Genomic DNA, 20,028 nt, shown 5'->3' with positions numbered 1-20,028 from the left:
GCGAGCTACGCACACTTGTTCATTTAGAAACACACATGCACAAGGCCAGTTTCCAGTGCTCATGGGGGTGATGGGGAAAAAAAGAGGGAGCTGTCAAAATAGTTTAAGAGCCCTAAAACGGTTGGATTTCCAACTATTTCTACACGAAGGAAAGGGCAGCTAAGTTTCAGCTCATGATACATGGGCCAATTTATAAACACAGGGAGTAGGTCTGGCTGGTAGGGCACCAGGGGATGTAAGAAAAGGTTGAGAGAGGAAAAAGGACTGCACGAATGAATGATTTGACCTTTTCACAGAAAGAGTTCTGTGTATAGGTGGTTTCTCCCAAATGCATTCCTGAACCAATGCAGGGTTGCCCTTGTGAAAATTTTGGCTTTCTTAACAACATGAATCTCAAATTGGGTTACGTTGTAACGGTGGTAAGACCATGGGGGGGTGTGATCAATATTAGTGCATATTTAAAAATTCTGTCTGACTTTTGTAAGGCTGTAACATGTGCTAAGTCTCCCACAAAAGCAATAATTGTAGATTTTCAAAGCATTTAGACATGTAGGCATGGTCAAGAGGATCTACTGAAGGTCAAACTAAGCATCAAAATGCGGTACAGACTCAAGTAACTTTGCACAGGTGGCATGGATGGTTGGTGCTAGATGAAGTGGTTTGAACATTTCTGATCTACTGAGATTTTGAGCTACAGAGAAAAAAAAAGAAACATCTAGAATCATGGTTTTCTGGGCCAAGGCGCCTGGGTCAGAGAAGAAAAGGCAAGGTTTTGAGAAGACGGAAATGCACCAGTAACTCAAATATCCACTGTGGCCAAGATATGCAGAAAAGCATCTCTGAAAGCACAACACAACAAAACAAGAAGCAGATGACAGATGACCACACCAGTTGCGACTCCTTTCATCTAAACTGGAAACTGAGGCTACAATGAGCATGGATTCACCAAGATTGAACAATGCAAGATTGGAAAAACATTGCCTTGTGCGATGTGTCTTGATTTTTGCTGTAACATTCAGACGGTAGTATCAGAATTTTGTGCAACCAACATGAAGCATGGCTCCATCCTGCCCTGTATCAATAAATCAAGCAGCTAGGAGGTAGTGTAATGGTGTGGCAACTCATGAAAATCTCTGAAAACTGTCCAGAACCTTGCTGAATATATGCCATGAAGTATAGTAGGGAAACACCTAAAAATCAGACAGAACACTAAATTAAACCAAGCAGAAGAATTTATCTTTTGCATAAATGCTACAACTGGTAATGATTTATTTAAAATAGCCCCCAAATTGTTTCCTTTCAAATTTGTTGTTCATCCTTCCATTGCAAGAAACTATAAGAGGAATGCCCAGTGCACTCCAAAGTTCTACAACTTGACAAATGCTAGAAAAGAACATTTTCAATGACATGTTTGCAAGACGAAAAACAAGTCAGGAGTCAGAAACAAACATTTACACCTAGTAAGAGAGTTAAAACAACAACACACGACAGTGGGGATAATGGTAAGAGAGGGATGGGACGTTTTATGACTGGATGTGGAAAACCAGGAAAACCATGATGTTGAGTTATGGTGCTGTGGCACCCCAGAGTTTTCATACAAATGCTGTGCCCCCTGTCCTCACCCCAAAAGCCAAATAAACAGAAAATCAAAACTGAAATGTCTAATCCTTTCTCATAAAAATCAAACATAAGAATTTCATTATTAAACTCATAAATACTTACAAAACTCATTATCAAACACACATTTTACTTGTGGGTGTCCTGACTGGTTTAAAACATCACAAAGATGGTTGCAGATGTTGTTCAGTAATACAAAAATAAATAAATAAATAAATAAAAAAAAATAAATAAAAATAAAAATGTGCCTAAAATTTGTACAAGCAGTGGTGATCTTGGTGGCCACCAGACCTAGGCTTTGAAACAAAATGAGAAAGAAGTTCTTTTCAAGATGCATGAATCTTCAACAACACCTGCCCCTAATTTCCATCATGCATGTGATGATGATTTTTCCTTGCAGCAATCCCAAACCTTCCCAGCAGGCAGGTACATGATATATACAGGTACCAAGTTTGGTGTAATCTCTAATCCTCTAAATTACACCAAAGTGTAATTTAGAGATTTACAAGATCAAGTTGGGTCAGGTCAAGGAGCATACACTGGTACTGCGCATCACCACAATTACCACAATGGAACCACCTTGGGTTTTGGATGCCAACCACCCAGATGGACGTCCATCTGCACCTCTTCAAAGGAACCACAAAGTTGCAGCAGTCAGGCAATTTGCAGGAACATAGCATTTACTCTTTTTGAGTTATTGCTTTAAACTGAAGGGGATGGTGTCATTTTTCTATCTGTTCACTCAATGCATTTTATAAGGTACATACAGAGTTTCCAAAGCCCTGGAATGGAACTGTAAGTTTCCCTAACTATAATCAATCAAAGGAGGTGACGCATGATGGTATGCAGCTCAGGAGCAACTTTTTTTTTCTTTCAGTGAGAATAGGGTACTGGATGTCTGGATGTAATTTTCACTAAATCCTGACTGATTATGAAAAACAACAGAGAGACTGAATCGTGTTCTTGTAGTTTAGTCTCTCATTTGTATTTGTTTCAGCAGTACATCACCAGAAATAATCAAAACGGTGGTCAAAAATGACCTGTCCGCACTAAATTGTAGCCCCAACTCATGAAATGTTGTTTTTGTGTGTGTGAATTTTATATATATGTTGTTGTTGTTTGTTGTTGTTTGTCCTTCGGGGTCGAAGATGACCATGGCTCCACTAGGTGGGTAATCAGTGACGGTGCGTCCGGAGGTGGCTGATGAGGCCAATCCGGGCTTGAAAGGTGCGCCCACATGCAGGACACACATGGGTGGGTACTGCGGTGGAGGTAGAGGTAGCTCGGGCCTTGTGTGCGGCTCGTTTTGTTTGGGCGTCCGCGATCCGCCTGGCCTCTGCTGTGCGGGCGCCACTGGTGGTCTTGCTGTGCCACTGAGGGTGGTTGTGGGCAAGCGTTTCCCAAGAGGTGAGCTCAAAGCCCAGGTTTTTCAGGGACGCTTTGAGACAGTCTTTGTAGCGTTTCTTCCGCCCCCTGACAGAGCGCTTGCCCTGGCACAATTCTCCATACAGGAGCTGCTTTGGCAGTCGAGTGTCTGGCATTCTGATTACGTGGCCAGTCCATCTGACTTGCGTCTTCTGCAGGAGGGTGTAGATGCTGGGGAGGCCGTCTCGCTCAAATATATATATATAGTGCCAATAAATATAACCTTCATTCCACAAAACCCACACCATAAACATTCAATCCATGTTTGTTCCATTTGAGTCAATGGAGCAAACATTCCCATGTAGATATGAAGGCCTCAATCTAAGTTTTTAAAACACATTGATTCATTGTTGTAGGCAGTTACACACAAATGAACATGCGGTTATGAATGCTATATTCCAAGTCTGCGAATAAACAACCCTAAATCCTACACAGTGTAGATTTAACAACTATGTGCAAAACTGACAAGGACGATAATTTATCATCAATAAAGCAACTAATCACTATAGTGCTAAGATTATTTGGATGTATGTAGAATGATTGGTGGTTTGACACGTAACAGTTATGTTTTTGTGAGACAAAGCGTGGAGTGTCAGGTGATTAGTACACACGATGATTCAGAGGTTTGAGCACAACACCCTGCGATGAGTCAGGGTGACAAACAGCAGAACGTGCAGACTAACTTTCTCGTCACTAATCACAAGTTTGCTTCTTTCCCAATTGTGGTCAACAGCTTGTTTATTGCTAATTTAAAATCAGCAGGACAGATTAGACAGTTATGACTTTTTGAAATGTCAGGAAAATATAAAGTGAAAAATACAATGCTGACACATTCACACACAGATTTGTGTCAGATCTTATGACCACTTACACATGAAAATTCCACAAAGCTGTCTCAGAAACCATCCAATCTGGCACCAACAAATGTTCCAGAGTTACAATACTTGTATACCTCATTTAGCTCCTTGGTGTCAACAACAATACCATTTGACCTTGTCTCAACTGTACTATAACACTGAATTTGTCTTACATTATTGATTAGTTATTTGCTAAACCTATACTTTGTCACTTTTGCTATTTAATAAATAATTTTGATTAATAGCATCTTTTATTTTTGTACAACATATTGTACAATTGTTTGTGGTATAGCATGGTAGTCAGCATACAGTCTTTTCGAAGCAGCTCCGAAAGAGAAACCTGGCTTGTGGAGATGCAAAATTTTGCCTCTGAGGTGTTGACTTAATTCTTTAGAATTTTTTTGTTCCTGCTCTTAGGCCCTTAAATACAGACAAAGGTTCCTCAAAGAACCAGCCAAGGTTGATTAACATTTACAGCTGGGTGGACTGAGACAATGTAGATAAAATGTCTCATTCAAGGACACAAACAGGGAACATGACCAGGAATCAAATCCAGGTCTGCATATTGGCAGACCAATACCAATCCTGCTGATCTTCCTGTTCAATCCTAGAAGACGTAAGTTGTACATAGGCTCTTGGGCTCATTGGTGGTGGTGAATATCACCAGATAACACAGCGTGAAGCAAAATAGAATTGACAAAGCCCCTTGAAAGTGACACCAGTCCATTACATATTACTTCCATAGCCAATGACTGTGTCCATTTACAGCTGGGTGGACTCTACACAATGTGGATACATTGCCTTGTCCAAGTACACAGTCGTAGCATGGCTGCTAATTGAACCCAGATCTACATAATAACAATCCCACTGAGCTACCTGTAATTATAATTTTCAATATTTTCATATGTACAGTATTTTCTGGAGTATAAGTCACATCAGTCAAAAAATGCCTCTATATAATCAACATATATGTCATAACAGAGTCTAAGTTGCACCTTTGTTCGGTATGTGGAACTCTGTTTTTAACAAAACATTTCTCTGGTTTAACAATTTAAGTTTAAGAATGAACAGGAACTCAGTGCCGCACATGTACACACCACAGCCTGTGCTGTTACTTAACATAAGGACTTTTAAATAAAATAAAAAAAAAACAAGTTGGATAAATAAACGTGCGATGGACCCACCCAGGATTGCTGGTCTGAATGATACTGCGGAGCTACAGCACTTCACATCAACTTTTATGTGCTCTGTTACTGTTAGAATGGCCTAAGCAGTGGGTCACCCCTCTGAGTCTGGTCTGCTTGAGGTTTCTTCCTCAAAAACACCAGCAGGAATTTTTCCTTACCACTGTCACCTATGTGCTTGCTCATGGGGTTGGTAAGGTTAGAACTTACCCTGGTGAAGCGTCTTGTGGTGACTTTGTTGTGATTAGGCACTATATAAATAAACTGAATTGAACTGAAGGACAACATAGTGGACGTTATTTAATGCAGTTTGGACAAAATAAATCATTAGACGGACATGGATTGCCAACCCACAACAACACAGAGAATCCCTCAACTTGTGACATGTGTACAATAAGGACTGTTAAATTCCAAATCTAAGCAAGATGGACAAATAAACATATGATGGGCAACAAATTGGATGTCATCTGATGCAGTGTGGATAAAATAAATCATTGCTGGCCCACAGTGTTGGAAAGACTACAATAAAAGCATGTATTTTTATTGTAGAACCAAAGAAAAATAGAGATATAGTAAAACAGTAAGTCTCATCTGATTTTTTTTAATCAGCTCTTTGTGTATTGTAGTGTACTTTTACTACAAATGCTTATTCTTTTAATATTGCAGTTTATTTTGTTTTGTGTTTTGATCTCTGTGAAAAAACAGTTATTAAAAAGCAGTTGTTATTATCATTATTATTAATGAACACGTAATTTTTTTGTTCGTTAAGTCGCACTTGAATATAAGTTGGAGTACGTCCCATACATGTAAAAGAACAAAAAAAATGTGACTTATACTCTGAAAAATATGGTAAATCAATTAGTCAAGCTAACTGATTATATTACATATTGCCTGAAAAATTGAAGTATGTGAAAGTTTTTAGACAAGGTGTTGAAAATGCATACTGATATTTGCACAAAGACCCACACTTAACAGGAGTTTGCATGAGGAGATGCACATGTGCTTGTACGTGCATTGTAAGGAAACCATATGAAAGGCCCTGAATTATTTCTGGCCTTTACAAACAGTGTAAACGGGGTAATTGACCACAACGGTGTGATTGTAATTAACTGTTCACCAAGTGGCGAGAAAAAAAGCCAATGACACTCAATTGCTCACACTTAATCAGTACAGATGGTATGATTCACCAAAACTGGAAGTGTTTTTAACAAGCCATTGGCACGCACATAGGCACGCATATATGGCTGCGTCCACGGGAGTTTACTAATGTCTGCTGAGGACTCAGAAATCAATGCCTTCATGGTGGCAGCTTTTGAATGTTTACATCAGCATATAATCAGATAATAATAATCATCATAATTTAATCCGATGCCACAGCAGGAAATAGGAGTAACCCAAACAGTGGATTTCAGACGTTTTATGAGGGGTTCCTCATGGGTAGCCCTGTGGCCCGTCAACATTTCTGTCAATACCAAATGCAAAACAGCACACAGCTGGCAAAAATTAAGGCCCCAGAAATTCTATTACGGTAAAAGCCATTTTGCGTGTTCTCCAGCTTACATGGCGATTAAAACCTCATGGCAAATGCCAGGTGACCTTTTAGCAAGCAGAGAGGGAAACAAATAATTGAAAATCACAGCAACATGATGAGATGGGATGGTGGACAGGGGCCAGAGAGAACCCCGGCCTGATTCAGGCCATAACTGTGATGTAGTTGCAGAGATGTTTGGTTTAACAGTGTGTCACAATATGATATATTCTGTCTCAGATATTTTCACAAGATCATAAATGAGAACATTTTTGAATCAGCGCGTGCACTATAAAAAGATAAAAGGGAAAAAAATCTCCCCAGAATAACTTAAAAATAACTATAAATAACTGGAAACTGAGAGAGTGTGAATTCAAAATGAGATCTTGGGTGTGTGACACAAGCCAGTAACAACAGTAAATCAACTTATATGATTACAATCTAAGATAAATGCACACTTACAAATTCATATGTGCATCATTTTGAGGCTAGATGTGGAGACGAGTGGCTGCAGAGCAACCTGGTGGCAGCCAGACTTGATATACCGTTATCACTGACATATCGTTTAAATTACACTACTGAATGCAGGCACAATGTAATTGCCAAAGCCATTAGCTGCACGTGTTTGTGCACGCACGAGTGAGAGAGCATGTAGGTATGTGCAAACCATCTCGGTCAGTGGGTTCACACGTTAGCTTTTTTTTTTCATCTGAAGAGGAAATTAGAGGGAACGTGGCAGGGAAAAAGAAAAAAAAAAAATAGCCACTCTTGTTAAGCGCACTTCACTCACTTTCTTCGTGAAGAGGTCGCGGTTGACCGTGTGCACAGCAGAAGATTCTATGATGCAATTAGCACATTTACACACTTCCAGTAAGAATTACCACATTGAGTAAAGTTCTTTATGAGCACACTTGAGTGAGTAGCTCTTTCCTAGGCTTTAGAAAAGATAAATGAAACCTTCCTCTCCAGGGTGTTAACATGACAACTCAAAAACATTAAATGTTATCAACTTAAACTTTACCAAATGAAAAGGGCTTATATTGAAGATGTACCTATCTAAATCTTGTGAACTTACTTTCAGAAGATCAATCAAAAAAATACATTTGTTTGCTTATTAAATATCCTGTAAGACATGTTTGCCAACAGCTGGATGGTTAGTAGATCCTGATTTGATGATGGATTAGGTGCAGGTGTGGTCAAAAACAAATAGAGAATGATTCCTAAGATGAGCTCAGCGAAACATCAGCTACTCTTGCTCATGGAGTAAAATCTGTTCAAGACTATTAAGCTCCTGGAAAACTTTGCTTTTCATGACGTCACTGTCAACCCTAGCCAACAAAAACAAGGTTTTGAATGGAAAACCTCAGGTGTCAATCAAACTTGTCTTGTCATCCATCAGTGCAGATAAAGTTGAGGGTAAAATATAAGAATTATAGATCAGCTGTGACACAATTAATACATTATTTATACAATGGAGGTATTTTTAACATTTGTATGCACCATACAGCTGTCTCATCAGTGTAATCAGTGTGAAACAAGGTTTATCCATCCACCCATCCATCCATCCATCCATTTTCTATACCCACTTACTCCAATTAAGGGTCTGGGGTGGAGCCTATCTCAGCAGTCATAGGGCATGAGGCCGGGACCACCCTGGACAGGACACCAGTCTGTCACAGGGTGAAACAAGGCTGAGGTTGAATAATTTTAAATACTTTGTGTTCATAATTCATGTAATGACAAAGAGGTGTTTGGCACTTTAGAAGACAATTTCTAATAATCACATTTTCAATTGTTTTTCATGTGTATCTATGTGCAACCAACAGCTCATTTCTGCAACTTCTTACCCCAAAGTGCAAATGCAAACCCAGAACACACAAGCTGACTGTTCACTGGCCATTTTAATAATTATGAATTAAAATCATGACCAAGTTCCCAAAGAACTTGTTGTGCTGACTGCTAATTTTGTAATTTGTCATGCAGACATTGCTCTGGCATTTTCTGTCTTTGGTTCATTCTGTTTGTCCTCAAATTACCTTCTTTCTCACCCTCTGTTTTACGACATCTTAATTTCTCTTTGGCCCTACAGTCAGTTGACTTCATAATCAAATCGTTTAATCACACACACACACACACACACACACACACACACACACACACACACACACACACACACACACACACACACACACACACGCGCGCGCGCGCGCGCGCTTTATATTAACATATAAATCACGAGCTTTATAATTCCTTTGGGGTCCAAAACCTGCTCAGGGCCTCTTCTGTTAAACTGTCAATCAACCCTCCGCTGCATTTACAGACCACTCTGCTTTATACAACACATTCCACATAAACACACGTGTCACAGATATTATGTATGGGTACACATTGTTACACCCAACCTACCTTCATACAATGTCACCCATAGGTGGGAAATGTGACGATTGTATGTTAGATTCTGGGTTTTATGAACACTATCAGTTATATCACTTGTTTAATTTGGTGCAGCATTGTGTAATAAAATGTAATATATGTACTATGTTGCAGCACAGTGGCTTCATGGTTAGCATTGTTGCCTCACAGCAAGAAGGTCCTGGGATCACTTCCCACCTAGTCCTTTCTGTGTGGAGTTTGCATGTTCTCCCTGTGTTTCCCTCTGCGTGCTCCGGCTTCCTTCCACTTTCAAATATGTGCATATTAGGTGAGTTGGACGCCTTAAACTGACTGTACATGTGAACGCGTTTGTTTGTCTATATGTGGCTCTGCGATAGCTTGGTGTTGCATCCAGGGTGTACCCTGCCTCTCGCCCTATGACTCCTGCGATAGGCTCCATCAATCTCACTACCTTTAACTAGGGTAAGCAGATGTAGGAAATGAATTAATGTACTATTTTGCATATGGAAATCAAAGCTGTGTTAAGGGAACTGGGCACAGTGTAGCCAGCTAGTTTTGGCACCAGTTTTACAAGTGGCATCTATAACAATAGAACAATAACACGTTCAAATAAGCAACCCCTCCAAAATCCTTGCAAACAAAAAATGCAACAGCACAGACCATTACAAAGAAATATGTGGAAAACTGTCGAAAGGACACACCTCAAACACAATGAATAAATAAATAAATACTTACACACATAATACATAAAAAACTCTCTTCAGCTGCACCAATGTTTCAGGATCACCACAGCAGATCTAAGGTGGACCTGTATGTTGATTTGGCAGAAATTTTACACTGAATGCCCTTCCTGACACAACTCCCTATTACATGGCAGGGGTGGGTGTATATATATATATATATATATATATATATATATATATATATATATATATATATATATATATATATATATATATATATATATATATATATATACTGAAATAAAGCCAAAATTGTTGGGGTTTGACCTGTGGTTGGGTTTTTTGAGTTGTCCTGTGTCTTTTATGCCTCCTCCTGCCATCACTTGTGCGGTCAGTGGTGTGTGTGTGTGTGTGTGTGTGTGTGGTGTGGTGTGTCCTCGTCACTTGTCTTGTCAGTGTATGTATCACCCTTCCGGTCCTGCGTCCCACTGCTTGCGGGTGGTAATGAGCGTGTGTGGGTGAGTGTGAGTAGGTGATGTGTGCCCCGCCTGAGTTATGTGTCGTGTGGTTCAGTCTGCATTTTTCGTTCGTGTCTCCTGTCTGTCGTGCATGTAAGTAAGTAAGCAAGTAAAGTTTATTTGAAAAATAAATAAACAAAGTGATTCACATATGAACAAAGAAATTAAAAACAGCAGAAACATAAAACAGATAAAACTAGGTAAAAGCCAGCTTATGCGTCTTGAGTTTCACTTTAAACATTTCAATTGAGTTCACAGAACATAGGCCGAAAGGCGATGCATTCCACATTTTAGGAGCTACCACTTCCCAGGTCTTCAGTCTTGACCTTAGGCACAACCAACAGGCCCAGATCCGAAGATCTCAGAGGCTTGTCACATACAGATGTAGTAGCTCGGCGATATAAGGTGGCATTTGAGCGTGCAGTGCTCTAAACGTCAGGACCAACATTTTAAATTGAAGTCTAAAACGGATGGGGAGCCAGTGCAAAGTGGAAAGAATCAGCGTTACATGCAACCTCTTTGATGACCCCGTAAGTAGCCTTGTAGCTGCATTATGGACCGTTTGTGAACGGTCCGTAATGCGGCTAAGGCTAAAAAGGCTAAAATTGCTGAGGTTAAAAAAACAGCAAGTTACAATAATCCAGATGGGATGAGACAAACACATGAATGATCAGCTCCATTTTGGCCCTAGACACAATCCTGTGCAAACGAGCAATATTACACAAATGAAAAAAAAAAAAAACAATCAAGATCGTGCCAGGTGGGTAGCATACACTTCAAAATTGAGGCACTGATCAAACACAACACCTAAATTCCTGACTGTTGAGCTAACAAAATGGGCCAGAGAACCAAGGTTCCCAACCACAGTGGGAACGAATTCATCAGGGCCACAAACAAGGACCTCAGTTTTTGCTGTGTTAAGGGACAAGTAGTTGGATGTCATCCAGCCACCAATGACCTCAACACAGCTCTGAAGAGCAGAAACTCTAGAAACTGTTTGAGGAGTGAATGAAATATATAGCTGGATGTCAGCCGCATAACAGTGGTAAGAAACCTCTTTAAAAGAACTCAGGACATGAGCAAATATAGAGCAAATAATATAGGTCCCAGAACAGAGCCTTGTAGGACACCACAGGATAACATGGCAGACGAGGACATAAATTTATCAGTGGCAACAGTGAAAGTGTGTCTGTGTGTATGGGTGTGAATGCACTCCAAGTGTTGCTGTCCTCCTAGTGTGTCCCTGTCCCGGTATGTGCGTGTGGGTGCATGTGCATTTCCCCCTTCTTCGTCCTCCTGTTCCCCAGCCGCATGCAGTTGTCTTGGTTACGTCTGACAGCTGCACGTGGCATTTGTTAGTCCGTGTTGCTTGCCATGTTTCCCGTTGTTTGTCATTTATTTACACCATGGGTTTATTGCATTTCTGTTGCTTGCCTGTTGTTTTTCCTTTGTGCCATTTTTCTGTTATGTTTGTAGTTCAAGCTGTCAGTTATTTCCACGTTTGCTCATGGTTCATCTCATGTTGATTCTGTTTTTCCATTAACCATTGATTGGGGTTTATTCAGTCCTCAGGTGCAGTGCTCGTTCCTCTCTTATCGTTACACCTGTGTTCATTAGTTCAGCTTGTATTTAAGCCACACTTTTGTGTTAGCCAATGTCAATGTCAATGTCAATTTTGTTTATATAGCACATTTACAACAACAGCAGCTGCCCAAAGTGCTTCACAGTAAAAAACAATATCAAAAACCATACCACCAAAACAGAACATTAAAATTCCAAAATATACAAAAACACATAAAACCAGACACACACAGCTTAAATTGTATTAAATGCCAAAGCATAAAAATGGGTCTTAAGAACAGATTTAAAAGACTCTAGAGATGGAGCAGCTCTGCTGTGCATAGGCAAACTGTTCCAGAGTTTAGGCGCAGCCTCCGAAAAAGCCCGATCACCTCGGGTTTTTAATCGAGATCTGGGCACATTTAATAACAGCTGGCTTTCTGACCTCACTGATCTGACCAGAACATAAGGAGTCAAAAGTTCAGAGAGGTATTCGGGAGCCAAACCATTTAAACACTTGAACACAAGCAACAGGATCTTAAAATCAATCCTAAATGAGACTGGGAGCCAATGGAGCGAGGCTAACACAGGGGTGATGTGCTCTTGTTTCCTAATCCCCGTGAGCAGTCGTGCAGCAGCGTTCTGAACCTGCTGCAGACGCTTTAGAGACAACTAGTCCAGTCCACAATAGAGTGAGTTACAATAATCTAAATGAGATGTTATAAGCAAATGAATAACTCGCTCAAAATCACACGCTGGGAGGTAAGCCTTCACTTTTCTCAAAATTCTAAGTTGGTAGAAACGGGCCTTTACCACAGAATTAATTTGCTTGTCCATTTTGAAGGAGCTGTCAAAAATAACCCCCAAATGTCTGACAGAATCATGCACACAGGAAGACAAAGGACCAAGCACATCATATGAACCAGATGACCATGCAGGGCCAAAACTAACTATTTCAGTTTTATTCTCATTGAGAATTAGAAAGTTTTGAGCCAACCAAGTTTTCACTTCCTGCAGACAATTTACCAAAATAGTCAGAGAATTTGATGGGAGTTTAAGTGGCAGATAGATTTGCAGGTCATCAGCATAAAAATGAAAGGCCAAGTTGTATTTTCTGAATATGGTGCCAAGTGGCAACATATACAGTAAAAAAAGAGCAGGACCCAAAACAGAGCCTTGTGGAACACCATAATTTAAGGGTGCTGAGCTGGACTGGTGTGGCCCAAGGTGCACAGAGAAACTACGGTCTCTAAGATAAGATCTAAACCACTCCAGTGCTGTGCCTTTAAAACCTGCATAATACTCCAGACGGGACAGTAAAATACAGTGATCAACCGTATCAAAGGCTGCAGTCAAATCCAGCAAAACTAAAATCCCAGAGCAACCAGAGTCAACAATTAAGAGGAGATCATTAAAAACCTTCAACAGTGCTGTTTCAGTACTACGAAGTGATCTGAAGCCAGACTGGAATTTTTTAAAAATGCCATTAGAATACAAATGAGACTGAAACTGATCATAGACAATTTTCTCAAGGATTTTAGCTAAGAATGGCAACTTTGAAACGGGCCTATAATTGGCAAGAATATTAGGATCCAAGGTGGGCTTTTTGAGGAGAGGCTGAACTACAGCATGTTTAAAAACTCCTGGAACACAACCAGATAAAAGAGAAACATTCATAACATTTAAAATGTATGGCCCAAGGACAGAAATAACACGTTTTAAAAATCGTGCGGGAACAGAATCAAAAAGACAATTGGAAGGTCTTAATTGCTGAACCACTTTGAGCAATTCAGTTAAAGTTAGAGGCTGAAACTCAGCAAAGGCCGAAGTGCACTCAGTGTTTAAATTAAAATCATTAGAGTAAGACACTGAGATCGAAGCCCTGATTTGTGACACTTTGTCAACAAAGAATGACAAAAAGCTGTCACACAGTGAGTCAGACAGCACAAGACCAGATTTAGATTCTGGGTTAATCAGACGATTCAATACATTAAAAAGGACCTGAGGCCTGTGAGTGTTATTTGCAATAAAATTTGACACAAACTGGGCTTTTGCTGACTTAACAGCTTCTTGGTAATCCACAAGACAGTCTCGAAATATTCCCAGGGAAACATGCAAATGGTCCTTCTTCCATTTACGCTCCGCGCACCTGCATTCGCGTCTGCGCGCACGAGTAGTCTCATTGTGCCACGGCTCCGACGCAGACCTGGAGCGCTTGGTCACAAGTGGCGCAACAGAGTCTAGCACTTCTGTGCAGACAGAATTAAATAAAATAAGAAGCTCCTCACAGTTCAAAGCACTCGGGTCATGAAATGAGGAGGGCACAGTGGCCAGAAACGCACTCGTAAATTGCTCCACAGACTGTGAGTTTAACGCGCGCTTTGTGCGCACAGAAAGGTCCCGTTTTTCCACTGAGCCTGGAAGAGCTAAGTTGAATAAAATTGGCAGATGGTCCGAGATCTGAACATGCCTATTTTTGGAAGTGGCTGGTTGCCAGAGCACTTGGAGGGAAACCACCCAAACAGGTGAAGAACATACAAATGCTACAGAGAAAGGACCGTTGGGAAGTGAACCTGGAACCTTCTTGCTTTGAGGCAACAGTGCTAACCACTAAGCTGCTTTACAGCTATCTGAAATTAAAACAACTACCCTCCAACTAATAATAATTGGATTTTAACTAAGGCCGTGGCATAATGAAGGATAAGGCAACATCAGTAAGGCTTGCCTCTACTGGTGGTTGGCTCTCACTGCGGTATTGTATCACTTCCTGTTCCGGAGCACAGCGGTGTTTTTCTGTATCTGTTAGCTGTTTAATCTGCGCAGTTAGATTGATCTAGTTATCTAGATTACGATTTGTTTCCCAGTGTAATCTTTACGTGCCTTAACTAAAGCACTCCTTCTGCTGAATCACCTCTAAATTATTTACACATTATTCACTTTGCGTGTTTTTAGGAATCCGCTAGCTTAGCGTAGCTACTAGCTCTTAGCCGATTTAGCATGGCGGCTTCTCCTGTCTCTCCCGCACTTTTCTGCTCTGGGTGTGAAATGTTTAGTTATTCCTCGGCCTCCTTTAGCAGTAATGGTACTTGTAATAAGTGTAGCTTATTCGTAGCTTTGGAGGCCAGGCTGGGCGAATTGGAGACTCGGCTCCGCACCGTGGAAAATTCTACAGCTAGCCAGGCCCCTGTAGTCGGTGCGGACCAAGGTAGCTTAGCCGCCGTTAGTTACCCCCTGGCAGATCCCGAGCAGCCGGGAAAGCAGGCCGACTGGGTGACTGTGAGGAGGAAGCGTAGCCCTAAACAGAAGCCCCGTGTACACCGCCAACCCGTTCACATCTCTAACCGTTTTTCCCCACTCGACGACACACCCGCCGAGGATCAAACTCTGGTTATTGGCGACTCTGTTTTGCGAAATGTGAAGTTAGCGACACCAGCAACCATAGTCAATTGTCTTCCGGGGGCCAGAGCAGGCGACATTGAAGGAAATTTGAAACTGCTGGTGAAGGCTAAGCGTAAATTTGGTAAGATTGTAATTCACGTCGGCAGTAATAACACCCGGTTACGCCAATCGGAGGTCACTAAAATTAACATTAAATCGGTGTGTAACTTTGCAAAAACAATGTCGGACTCTGTAGTTTTCTCTGGGCCCCTCCCCAATCAGACCGGGAGTGACATGTTTAGCCGCATGTTCTCCTTGAATTGCTGGCTGTCTGAGTGGTGTCCAAAAAATGAGGTGGGCTTCATAGATAATTGGCAAAGCTTCTGGGGAAAACCTGGTCTTGTTAGGAGAGACGGCATCCATCCCACTTTGGATGGAGCAGCTCTCATTTCTAGAAATCTGGCCAATTTTCTTAAATCCTCCAAACCGTGACTATCCAAGGTTGGGACCAGGAAGCAGAGTTGTAGTCTTACACACCTCTCTGCAGCTTCTCTCCCCCTGCCATCCCCTCATTACCCCATCCCCGTAGAGACGGTGCCTGCTCCCAGACTACCAATAACCAGCAAAAATCTATTTAAGCATAAAAATTCAAAAAGAAAAAATAATATAGCACCTTCAACTGCACCACAGACTAAAACAGTTAAATGTGGTCTATTAAACATTAGGTCTCTCTCTTCTAAGTCCCTGTTGGTAAATGATATAATAATTGATCAACATATTGATTTATTCTGCCTTACAGAAACATGGTTACAGCAGGATGAATATGTTAGTTTAAATGAGTCAACACCCCCGAGTCACACTAACTGTCAGAATGCTCGTAGCACGGGCCGGGGCGGAGGATTAGCAGCAATCTTCCATTCCAGCTTATTAATTAATCGAAAACCCAGACAGAGCTTTAATTCATTTGAAAGCTTGACTCTTAGTCTTGTCCATCCAAATTGGAAGTCCCAAAAACCAGTTTTGTTTGTTATTATCTATCGTCCACCTGGTCGTTACTGTGAGTTTCTCTGTGAATTTTCAGACCTTTTGTCTGACTTAGTGCTTAGCTCAGATAAGATAATTATAGTGGGCGATTTTAACATCCACACAGATGCTGAGAATGACAGCCTCAACACTGCATTTAATCTATTATTAGACTCTATTGGCTTTGCTCAAAAAGTAAATGAGCCCACCCACCACTTTAATCATATCTTAGATCTTGTTCTGACTTATGGTATGGAAATAGAAGACTTAACAGTATTCCCTGAAAACTCCCTTCTGTCTGATCATTTCTTAATAACATTTACATTTACTCTGATGGACTACCCAGCAGTGGGGAATAAGTTTCATTACACTAGAAGTCTTTCAGAAAGCGCTGTAACTAGGTTTAAGGATATGATTCCTTCTTTATGTTCTCTAATGCCATATACCAACACAGTGCAGAGTAGCTACCTAAACTCTGTAAGTGAGATAGAGTATCTCGTCAATAGTTTTACATCCTCATTGAAGACAACTTTGGATGCTGTAGTTCCTCTAAAAAAGAGAGCTTTAAATCAGAAGTGCCTGACTCCGTGGTATAACTCACAAACTAGTAGCTTAAAGCAGATAACCCGTAAGTTGGAGAGGAAATGGCGTCTCACTAATTTAGAAGATCTTCACTTAGCCTGGAAAAAGAGTCTGTTGCTCTATAAAAAAGCCCTCTGTAAAGCTAGGACATCTTTCTACTCATCACTAATTGAAGAAAATAAGAACAACCCCAGGTTTCTTTTCAGCACTGTAGCCAGGCTGACAAAGAGTCAGAGCTCTATTGAGCTGAGTATTCCATTAACTTTAACTAGTAATGACTTCATGACTTTCTTTGCTAACAAAATTTTAACTATTAGAGAAAAAATTACTCATAACCATCCCAAAGACGTATCGTTATCTTTGGCTGCTTTCAGTGATGCCGGTATTTGGTTAGACTCTTTCTCTCCGATTGTTCTGTCTGAGTTATTTTCATTAGTTACTTCATCCAAACCATCAACATGTTTATTAGACCCCATTCCTACCAGGCTGCTCAAGGAAGCCCTACCATTATTTAATGCTTCGATCTTAAATATGATCAATCTATCTTTGTTAGTTGGCTATGTACCACAGGCTTTTAAGGTGGCAGTAATTAAACCATTACTTAAAAAGCCATCACTTGACCCAGCTATCTTAGCTAATTATAGGCCAATCTCCAACTTCCTTTTCTCTCAAAAATTCTTGAAAGGGTAGTTGTAAAACAGCTAACTGATCATCTGCAGAGGAATGGTCTATTTGAAGAGTTTCAGTCAGGTTTTAGAATTCATCATAGTACAGAAACAGCATTAGTGAAGGTTACAAATGATCTTCTTATGGCCTCGGACAGTGGACTCATCTCTGTGCTTGTTCTGTTAGACCTCAGTGCTGCTTTTGATACTGTTGACCATAAAATTTTATTACAGAGATTAGAGCATGCCATAGGTATTAAAGGCACTGCGCTGCGGTGGTTTGAATCATATTTGTCTAATAGATTACAATTTGTTCATCTAAATGGGGAATCTTCTTCACAGACTAAAGTTAATTATGGAGTTCCACAAGGTTCTGTGCTAGGACCAATTTTATTCACTTTATACATGCTTCCCTTAGGCAGTATTATTAGACGGTATTGCTTAAATTTTCATTGTTACGCAGATGATACCCAGCTTTATCTATCCATGAAGCCAGAGGACACACACCAATTAGCTAAACTGCAGGATTGTCTTACAGACATAAAGACATGGATGACCTCTAATTTCCTGCTTTTAAACTCAGATAAAACTGAAGTTATTGTACTTGGCCCCACAAATCTTAGAAACATGGTGTCTAACCAGATCCTTACTCTGGATGGCATTACCCTGACCTCTAGTAATACTGTGAGAAATCTTGGAGTCATTTTTGATCAGGATATGTCATTCAAAGCGCATATTAAACAAATATGTAGGACTGCTTTTTTGCATTTACGCAATATCTCTAAAATCAGAAAGGTCTTGTCTCAGAGTGATGCTGAAAAACTAATTCATGCATTTATTTCCTCTAGGCTGGACTATTGTAATTCATTATTATCAGGTTGTCCTAAAAGTTCCCTAAAAAGCCTTCAGTTAATTCAAAATGCTGCAGCTAGAGTACTGACGGGGACTAGAAGGAGAGAGCATATCTCACCCATATTGGCCTCTCTTCATTGGCTTCCTGTTAATTCTAGAATAGAATTTAAAATTCTTCTTCTTACTTATAAGGTTTTGAATAATCAGGTCCCATCTTATCTTAGGGACCTCATAGTACCATATCACCCCAATAGAGCGCTTCGCTCTCAGACTGCAGGCTTACTTGTAGTTCCTAGGGTTTGTAAGAGTAGAATGGGAGGCAGAGCCTTCAGCTTTCAGGCTCCTCTCCTGTGGAACCAGCTCCCAATTCAGATCAGGGAGACAGACACCCTCTCTACTTTTAAGATTAGGCTTAAAACTTTCCTTTTTGCTAAAGCTTATACTTAGGGCTGGATCAGGTGACCCTGAACCATCCCTTAGTTATGCTGCTATAGATGTAGACTGCTGGGGGGTTCCCATGATGCACTGTTTCTTTCTCTTTTTGCTCTGTATGCACCACTCTGCATTTAATCATTAGTGATCGATCTCTGCTCCCCTCCACAGCATGTCTTTTTCCTGGTTCTCTCCCTCAGCCCCAACCAGTCCCAGCAGAAGACTGCCCCTCCCTGAGCCTGGTTCTGCTGGAGGTTTCTTCCTGTTAAAAGGGAGTTTTTCCTTCCCACTGTAGCCAAGTGCTTGCTCACAGGGGGTCGTTTTGACCGTTGGGGTTTTACATAATTATTGTATGGCCTTGCCTTACAATATAAAGCGCCTTGGGGCAACTGTTTGTTGTGATTTGGCGCTATATAAAAAAATGATTGATTGATTGATTGATCATAGTAGCTACGTAAAGTAGCACATGAGATTTGGGTTAAGAGGTTAAGCAGATGGAATCTCTAAAACTGGTGATGAATTAAGTGTTCAGTCCCTCAGGATAAAATCTGTATGTCCCTGTCAATCATACATGTCAATGGACGATTTCAAAAGAACATGGGAAAGAAGGTTAGGATGTAGCTGAGGAAATGGCACAGACATTACCCACCGCCAATACAGATGATTTTTCCTTAATGAGATACAAATGAAATGTCAGGTCAAGTCAGGTCAGGTTTGGAAGCATATGTGAGTGCAGAGTGTTTCAGTGTCCACCAAACTACGGAAATGCGTAGGGTCCTGGATGGTAATGACTTAAGCAGACAACCAATCCATTCCCACCTCCCAAAAATAGCCATCTATCCATCACAGCCAGGGGATTTATAGGTGTCCCCTTGGTTTTTTCCAATTGCTGGGGTCCTCAACACTGAGGTACCTGTATGCTTGATAATGCCCCGAGTGGGGCTCTACATGGCTAAAATGCTGAAACTGATTCTCCCTTGTAATGCAAGTGGTACACCTCATCTAGGTCTTAGTTACCGGTCATTATTCTCTTTCCAAAGACTTCTGTAGCTTTCTCCGTCTTCATCAATTTTATGATCAGCTATATCAATAAATACGTGTAATCACACAATTAACTGTCTAAAAATTTAAAATAACCCTCCAGCTGAAGGTTCAGTTTCAGTGGATTGGTGACCCTGGACTCTATATGGAAAGTGAACTGCACTTCTGTCATGCTTTTCTATCTGATGCAGCTGCTCACAGTGATTTACAATGATGCCTTACATTTACCTTCACACACACACACACACACACACACACACACACACACACACACACACACACACACACA

The 20,028-nt window shown here is 40.7% G+C and overlaps 1 protein-coding gene across 1 annotated transcript in view; it reads right to left on the bottom strand.

Moving 5' to 3' along the window:
* The window catches only part of LOC117530103 (astrotactin-2), a 362,187-nt gene that overhangs the window by 46,582 nt on the left and 295,577 nt on the right, over positions 1–20,028 (bottom strand). The window lies entirely within an intron of this gene.

Source organism: Thalassophryne amazonica, chromosome 17 (genome assembly GCF_902500255.1).
Source record: "Thalassophryne amazonica chromosome 17, fThaAma1.1, whole genome shotgun sequence".
NCBI classification, from domain to species: Eukaryota; Metazoa; Chordata; class Actinopteri; order Batrachoidiformes; family Batrachoididae; genus Thalassophryne; species Thalassophryne amazonica.
Note: the sequence above shows the minus strand (reverse complement) of the source record. Positions and strands in the feature narration are given on the sequence as shown.